The sequence below is a fragment of the Solanum pennellii genome, chromosome 10, assembly GCF_001406875.1.
Source record: "Solanum pennellii chromosome 10, SPENNV200".
In the NCBI taxonomy this organism is placed as follows: Eukaryota; Viridiplantae; Streptophyta; class Magnoliopsida; order Solanales; family Solanaceae; genus Solanum; species Solanum pennellii.
The window spans coordinates 50,035,137-50,044,429 of NC_028646.1; the positions used below are offsets into that span (position 1 = coordinate 50,035,137).

The 9,293-nt window shown below is 30.7% G+C and overlaps 1 pseudogene; it reads right to left on the minus strand.

Moving 5' to 3' along the window:
- Positions 1–6,936: 6,936 nt before the first annotated feature.
- On the minus strand, positions 6,937–7,660 carry LOC107001333 (annotated as a pseudogene).
- Positions 7,661–9,293: the final 1,633 nt, after the last annotated feature.

Here is a 9,293-nt window from a genome sequence, read left to right on the forward strand (position 1 = left end):
TAATTTGATCATAGATGTTCTTGTGGTGATGACTTCCAGATTTTGGGGAAATAATAGATGTTGAATTTTAGAAGTTATTGAATTGTCTTTTATTAATGAGTTTAAGTCTTCCGCATTGCTTTATGTTGATATTAAATTGAAATGTTAAGGTTTAGATTGGTTGGTTCGCTCACATAGGAGGGTAAATGTGGGTGCCAGTCGCGGCTCGGTTTTGGGTCGTGACAACATCTCAGGTGTTCACTCCACACCGAAAGGAGTGTTTCACGGCTATAGTGAACCAAGAACATGTTTTATATATTATACATTTCATAGTTACTATATCTTGGAATCGTAGATGTAGCATCAAGAAATCTCAAGTGAGGGCCCAACATATGTTACCTCAATCGGAGGGCCATCTTTAGCAAATACAGAGTCGTCTTCATTTGTCTATTCGTACTTCACATTATTTGTTTCATTCATTCGTAGGCTGATGTAAACACCAGTTATACCTAGGAGGAACTTTAAGACTCTCATCAGGAACGTGAAAGGCAATGACCAAGAATGACCTAATGTCATTACGTGAATCTAAATTCACCTCCTGATTGTCTTGTACAAACACCTTTGGTATTATTCATTTCATCATCTTTCATACTTTGAGGAACTCAATCCTTAATCGACATAGATCATGTGAGCATCATGAAATCCAGTGTCTATCCCACACCAAAAAGAGGTGGAATCACAGGACAAAGTGATCCAAAACATGCTAGCATACATGGGAATTGAATCCCGCCCGATCCCTATATTGGCAGTATAGGTTCAAAGACTAGGAGATACAAGGAGACCCATACCCGGCATGCCAGACAGTCTCTTATCATGAGAGTGCCGTGAACCTCCGCCCTTCTTGAAAGAAGGCATCACCGCTCATAGCTAGCCTATCGGTGCTCAGTATAAAGTTCCATTTCATTCAACTAATATGTCTGGAAGCTGGCTTATATTATGAGCACCTCATAGATCAATAGATGATTTCTCATCTCATCATTAGCATTAAGTATACATCAGTCTCAATACTTTCATTAGAGTGTACGTAGAGACTGGTCTTTTCATTATCTTTACACTCTCATAGGTGAGTACGTGTTGGTAACATTTACTTAGGCTCATTTGAGATTTCTCTCATCTTTCATATTAGCCTCTTATCATATTGTCACCACATGCATTAGCATTAGCACATTTGCTTTTCATCATATGCCAATACACTTGGACATTTAGTGTGTTTCACACTCTTACTTAACCATTCTAGGGTCTCATCATTTCATTACATACATCTTAGTTACTCATCCTTTATTACGTGAATGTTCATTTCATCATCTTTTAGTGTTGACTCGAGCATTATGGAGGCTTGCTTCTAGATTGAGATTTACTTACTCTTTTGATGATTGGTCATCCTTACTTTACATTGATGAAATGTGAATTATTCTTTCATATCATCCTTAATTTACATTGATGAATGTGAATTGTCCTTACATATAATTCATAGGTGTTAATGAGACTAGTTTCACACATTCTAACACCTTCATTCGTGAGTATTCTTTTAACAAATTAGCTTTGGTGTCAGTAAGACTTGTCTCACTTCCTTTAACACCCCATTCTGGTAACATACTTAATTTATACCCCTTTCATTATGTTATAACTAACTTTAATTACTTACTTTAGTGTAGTATCTTCATATCACCGTTTATGGACAATGAGCAATTCATTCAATGAGTTTCATGTGTTCATAGTTCATTCTTGTGAAGCATGTTAGGAGTTGTCCCAATGAATGTCATGCCCTTGGTTATGGATTCGTTGATATTACTTTAGAAGTGCTTAATATATATTTGATACTCTTACTACACAGGAATTGGCATATGATTAATATTGTTGACTAATGATTTGGGATGTTAGATTAGCAAATTCATCTTTTTTGGCATAAGCCTATTTTTACGTATGTTCATATTTAAATTTCCATATGTAACGAACCTTATACAATCTTTTAATCATTTACATAAGTTCCTAGCCATTAGCATATATTCATTTTGACCAAATAGAGTTAGCCAATTTTATTGGAACTAGATAGCCAATTTATTCAAGCTATGATTTCATAAATGTCTTTGAGACAATTCTTACTTTATGGATTTTATTGTAACGTTTTAAGAACATATTGGACAAAATTATATTAACATTTGATGGCTTTAACATCTTCATAACATCACAACAACAGTAAGTCAACATTCAGCCAAAGACACATTTTCACTTAACACATCAGGAACTTAACTAAGCATATTATAGATCAATAATTATCTTGATAAGATTAACATTACGCAATTACAAGCTCATAAGTTCATTCGATACTCATCATTAAAGAACAATACATGTTAAAAACAGCCAGAACCACATACCAACAACATGATCTCTAACCTATTCAACATTGAAATCGAAATGGATACTAGAGAAGCGAAGTTCGACGAGAACGACCCTAGTTTTCTAGATCTTGTGAATCGTTCGAACGAAAACGCTCTTGGAGAGAGAATTCCAGGAGCGAAACTCATACCTTAAGTAGAACTTAATCTACGAAGACCACCTTGAACTAACCTTGAAGAAAACATGAAAATTGTCTAAGAAATATTTTGTTTTTTTCTTGCGTTTTGTTCACTATTTTTCTCACGCTTGTTTTCTGGTTTTAGTCGTGTGTTTGTTTTAGTTTGAACTTGGTTTTTAGGTTTAGGAACTGAACTTATTAAACTTAGGGTTTAACAAGTTAATTAAATAAATTAATTAACTAATTACTTAAAAAAACCTCCTAAGTTGACTAAACATAGGAGAATGTTGAATTGATGTAAATATGAAATTCTTGTGTTAACTTTAGTTTAGGTCAACATTTTGACTTTATATTAATTAATTAAAAACTTAATTTAATTAATTTAGGGACATAGGGTGAGTAATAAAGTACCCCTAAGTCATTGGAACCGTAATCAACCCTTTAAGACCATCCTAGGTTAAATACTAGGATTTTTCTTGAATTATACTACGTTACCATAAGAATTTCGGTTTGATCGCTTCAATTTAATTTATTAAATGAATAATTTAATAAATTAAGTGACCTAAGATAATTAATACAGTACCCTTAAGTCTTTATAGCCATAACTAATCCTTTGGACCATCCTAGGTTAAATACTAGGTTGTCTTTTTCTTGTCTCTACTGAAATCTTGAAACTTCTTTGTGATTTCGGCTTTGACCCTTTAAATTAATTAATTAAGCTTCTATATTAATTAATTAAGTAGACTAGGGTACTTACTAAAGTATCTTTAAGGTCCTAGGTTAGGTACTAGGTGACACCTTTCTTGTCTTAACCAAAATCTGAAAATTTCCTTTGTAGTTTTGGTTTTAGACCTTTTAAATTTATTAATTAATTTACTAAATTAATTAATTAGGTAACCTAGGAGAATTAATAAATTACCCCTAATTTTATAGGACCATAACAAATCTTTTGGACCATCCTAGGTTATGTACTAGGTTTTCTCTTTAACTAGTACTAGGTTAGTGTCAACCCGGTTTTCGTCCTAGGTTGTTGGATGCACTAGTGGGTAAATTTCGGTTATTCCTAGGTTAGTTAGCTATTTTGGGCAGTAGGTTAGAGTTTAAAATTTTTTAGGAAGTTAATCGCCACATGGAGTGGTCCCTTATGCACATTTTTGCCCTCTTAACTACCCTAACCGAATTCGGTTAGGGTGGTCCCCTCCTTTGGAGCTTCTTCACATGTCATGCACATGTGCTTGCACATGGGTTGATTGTAATTTCCTAATTAACTATTATTTATGGTTCCTTTGTGAATGTTTACTTATTGTCCCAAGGATCGTCACTATGTCCTTGGGCACTACTTAATGTACATGACATGGTATCTAGGCTTGACACTTGGATGCCTCATACCTTTTGGTAAGTTAAAGGAAAAAACATTTTACTTTAGGGTCTTCATTGCACGTACAATTCCTAAACAATCTCATTAATACGTCGATATATGGCTAACACCCTCTAAGCCAATATTTTCTAATATGCCCAATATTTTGCTTATTTTGGTATTATATAGAAATTGGATAACACCCCTTAGCCATTTTTCTATACTATGCCCAATATTTTTAATATTGGTATTGGAATGCCTATGTATCCCAAATACGCATTCTTAAAGACCTATTGGGCTCATCACTAGAAATAAAATTTTTCGGAATGTTACATGTACGATATCCATCAATATAAAGATTAAGACTTGATGATTTAGGGGTCTTTAATTAGGTCATGTTAGGTCCGTATTTCCAAGAATTCTCTGTATGTACATCTATTTATTTCTAGGAGCATATATAAGAAAGGTTGACAAAGAACATTAAAAGTACTAAACAATTATATGAACTTAAAAGGGAAAATTTCATATATGACAAACTTATTAGATGAAATAACATTACATGGGTATATTTTACCTAATTACATTCCATGGGTATAGTTTAGGTTTTTAGGTATCTTTAATTTTGTATATAATATTTTTTTTTGTTAATAGTTTATAAAAAAAAATTAAAGCGAAGTGTAACTGTAGCGTTAAACAGGGTAACAATAAATTTAGATAATGCCACAATTTAAGGTAAACGTTCAAAATTAAAATTTTTTTCAAAAAAGAATCCTACAGCAATTGAAAGACATTAATTATACAATTTTCTCTTGTATATACAAATTTGAATGCATGTGTCGCCGTTTGTGGGTTGAGATTTTTATATATTCGTAGAGTAATTATATATATGATTTTCTGGTTTGTTTCTTGAAAAAAATGATTTGAATATATCGATTGTATACGGTAGTTTATGTATTCTAGTATTTATATACAAATTACTACAATAATTAAATATTCAAAATGTATATCAATTTTGTGTATACGAAGGCGTGTGAAAAAATTGTATATATTTATGAAATTTGAGTATTGTGTTTAGTTTCATTGCCTGTAATATAGTTGTATAAGATACATTTTGTGTTTTCTACTATTCATATACAAAAATTGCAGTAATGTATATGTTGAAATGTATGTATTATATACAAAATCGTATGAGACAATTATGTACAAGTGATGAGATTTGTTTTTTTAGATGCAGTATTTGTATATGAGCAAACCCAGGTAAATGTAATGTAATTTTGTTATTACTGATTAAATTGGTTGTATTAAAATGTTATGCCAATTGTATATAAAATAAAATTTTGTTTGTAAATTCTACAAATAATGTCTTCATTGGCTATTTCTGTTATGCATTTTAAAAGATGGGATGATACAAATAGTTACATTGACTATAGAGGGTATAGTGTTTAAGGATCAAGCAACATTTCTTGAGTATTTTACAATTGGTGTTGATATGATAATAAGATATTGAAGATTAAATATAAAGTTAAAGAAAGCAATAAACCAATGGTTATACACAATGACATGGGTGTCAGGGTGTACGTTATGCTTAAAAAGGCTCACAGTAATTTTATTTGTATTTGTAATTCTTTTGTATATATGTACAAACTATTTTTTTTGTGTATTAGTATGTGTAGATGAATATGGTACTTAAACATGTCAATATACAACTGTCTAAAAAACTTCGTATATACTACATTAGTATACAAACTTAATATATACTTAACTTTAGTTAATTGTATATAAATACTAAAATATACAAATTATAGTTAACAATTATAAGTCATAAAGATAACTAAATACACTTGACCTTTGTACATATATACTAACTATAATTACAAAACATATATAATTGGGAACCTTTAATATACAATTCAACACTACACCAATTAACTTAGTATACAGGTCATTATATACATAACTTAAATAATTTGTATAAACTAATCAGAATATACATATCCCAATAAACAATTACAATATAATTTAGGGATAAACTATACATCTACTAATGTACTTTTGTATGTCTTTCGTTTATAGAACTAAGGAAATATACATATGTCTTTCGTGTATTAAACATGCAATATACTATATACAATTATGTGAACATACAAAAATTACTTAAACATACAACTTTAACTATATTGGCACATAAGTAACAAATATTTTATCTAAATTTGTATTTTAAGCCACTACCTCACGATCCTGATGTTCTTCGATTTCGTGAATTTCAAATTCACTATCCTCTGAATCACTGGTTATTGCTTTCCTCTTTGTACCTTATTCGACAATTTTAATGCAGCTTGCTATGACGTTGTCAATAACTTTTTGAACTGCCATTGGTTCATTTTTTTTTTCTTGGATCTCAATACTTCCATTAATTGTTCATCTTGAACCTTTTTGGATTTTACCATAGACCCTACATTAACCCCAAAATCTTGAGTTAAACCCATTGAAAACAAGGGTAAATTGTCAACAAAATTGACACGCAATGGCATACCTCTGGTATTCCTCATAGATGAAGATGATTCATCCATTCTGATTTGAAGAACTTATAATCTGATAAGAGCGATCGATTATTTTAACAAAAAAATATAAAATAACTAAAAAGCACAATACATATACAATTGTTGAAGAAGGAAAAAAAATAGAAAAATGAATTCACGGCTAGATTTTTGCAGTTATTTGTGAAAGTAGAAATAAACACCGGATGGAAATGTGAAATTTTTGTAAATTTGAATTTTAAAATCAGATAGAAGAAGTGATCATAGGATAAAGAGGTGGAATAGGAATAGGAGAGATGACATTGATTTGTATAAAATTATATACAATATCAAAATAAAGTTTTTTATGGTTGTTTAAAATATAGGTGGTGGGTCCCATTAATTATAGCAAAAAAAAAATATATAATTATATAAAGTAAATAAATTAAACTATACCCTTATTATATAATTCCTTAAGGATGTTTGTCATCCCATGTAATTTTCCCAACTTAAAATAACACTATAATTATAGAGAATGAAACACAAGCCAAAAAAGGTAATTGCTCACACAAAATTAGGAACTTCAAGAATTCCAAATTCATAACAAGGTCTTCAGCTATTACAATTATATGAAAGATTAATGCTAAACCAAAGACTATGATAGCATATATTTTATTTGTTGGTCCTAAATTTTGGACCTTTCCACTAAGAGCCAACCTGAGAAAGCAATTTGGACACTAGAGTCGCAGATCTAAGGTCCCGATAAATCCCAATTTCATCACCCTCGCCCAATCTGCGACCCTTGAACAATTCGATGGACCAAAGAGAAAAATCATCATTGAACAACTTCTTGAACCAAAAACATCCACCTTCATACTTTTTAGGGATATTCTCCTCAGTTACATCTCACATGTCAATACATACCTTGCATGCATTCTCCAAACTTTTGGCCACGTCCAATGTCCAGTAACGAAGGATGTACTCAAAAATCTCAAAAAAGGGAATAACCAGCATTCCTACAACGATTTCATCATGGGTAAGCTTTTTCTTGATCTGCCATGGGTTTTGCAGATCAATTCTTGGGGTAGGGTATAAGTCTCGTATCTTCACCAATTCTCGAGTCACCTCATATGGAGTGTTGTTGACTTTACAAGCTTCTTCTTCCACATTTTAGGGAAACAAATGGTAAAAAAAATATTTTTTCAAGCTAAGCAAAGTCCTCTGATCAGACATTCAAGAAGGTTAGGATTAAAAGAGAGTGGCACATCACCTTATAAATACATAATTAGGTTTTCTAATTCATTTTGAGCGGGAATTTTTTTTTAAAAATTACTATTTATAAATTTTAAACTTGTTTCTTAAGGGACATTCAGAGAAGAGTTATAAAATAGGATAATTATGTCATTTGTTATTTAAATTCTGCATAATAATTCTGAGATTTTTATCTTACCTAAAGTGTTGAGAAAAAAGACTGTAACTAATATTCATTGACAATGTAGAATTGTTAACTAAATGGGAAAATATCAAGCTTTTTTGTCCAAATTCGTGAATAATTTACACAATTGTCAACCAATCCTTTCTTGTAAATAGATGTACATAAAAGCAGAAAACAATTTGAGAAAATATTTTTGTCCTCCTGACGAAAATACATGCCTAATTGGTGAATCACGATCCTTAGAAAAAAATTTGAAAATTAACTTTAATAAATAAGGATACCAATATAGGCCAATTTCATCACCAACACCCAATCTGCAATCCTTGATCAATTTTTCGATATATAGAGAATAGGAATCATTACTCAACTTCCTCAAAGTATAATTTTTATCTTCATACTTCTTAATGTCATTCTTCTCTGTTATATATCAAAAGTCAATTTACACCCCATTTCCATTCACCAAACTTCTTGCTAGCTTCAAATTATAGTATGGAAGAATATACATAAACGTCGTAGAAAATAGAATTGGCAAATTTTCAACAGTACTGAGTTCTTACTGGGTAATATTTTCCATGATATGTCTTGCGGTATTCATATTGAATATTAGGGGACGACCTATCTTTATTAACTATTGAGTCTTTACCTGTTATGTGTTATTAACTTTGCAGGTTTCTTCTTCAGGGTTTGATGGCATGAAACCGAAGCTAGTATGTATTTGTGGGTCATTATTTTGATAAAACATCTATTTATATAATTTTTTTCTTATTTTATTTGTCTAATTAATCAAATATACTACCTTTTAGATTTTTTTCCTTATGTGAAATTTTTCCAAAATATAACTCTTGAAAAATTTTCCTCCATGATATAATGTCTGCTAATATATTTCTCAACCTTAGAAAGAACATAATAGGCTATTGTCTGATGTTTTTAATAACTTACATAATTTTGGATCTTCGTTGTACATTTCTCATACGATTATCAGCTTGCTCAAAAGGGATCTTTAGACTGTTGGTCGAAAGGTTCATACACCTTTCGACAAAATATGTCATCGAACTTTATAATATTTTTAAAGAAGGTCACTTATTAGAGAAAAGACTCAAATATGTCTTCGAACTTTATAATATTACATATCGTGTGCATCCCCCAAATGTAGTGGTCTTTATTTTTCTCCCCAAAAGAAAAGACATAAAAGAATGACATTTCGAATTAGCTGGGTTCCGAGAAACTCCAAACGTCAAAAAGTTTGATGTAAATAGTCTACCCTAGTGCAAGCATTAGCGACTTCTTTCATGCTTAAATCTATGATATATATATATATATAGGTCACAGATAGATAATTTTATATTTTTTAAAGTTGTACTCCCAATACTTCACAATATATATATATGTGTGTATATATATATATATGTATATATATATATATATATATAT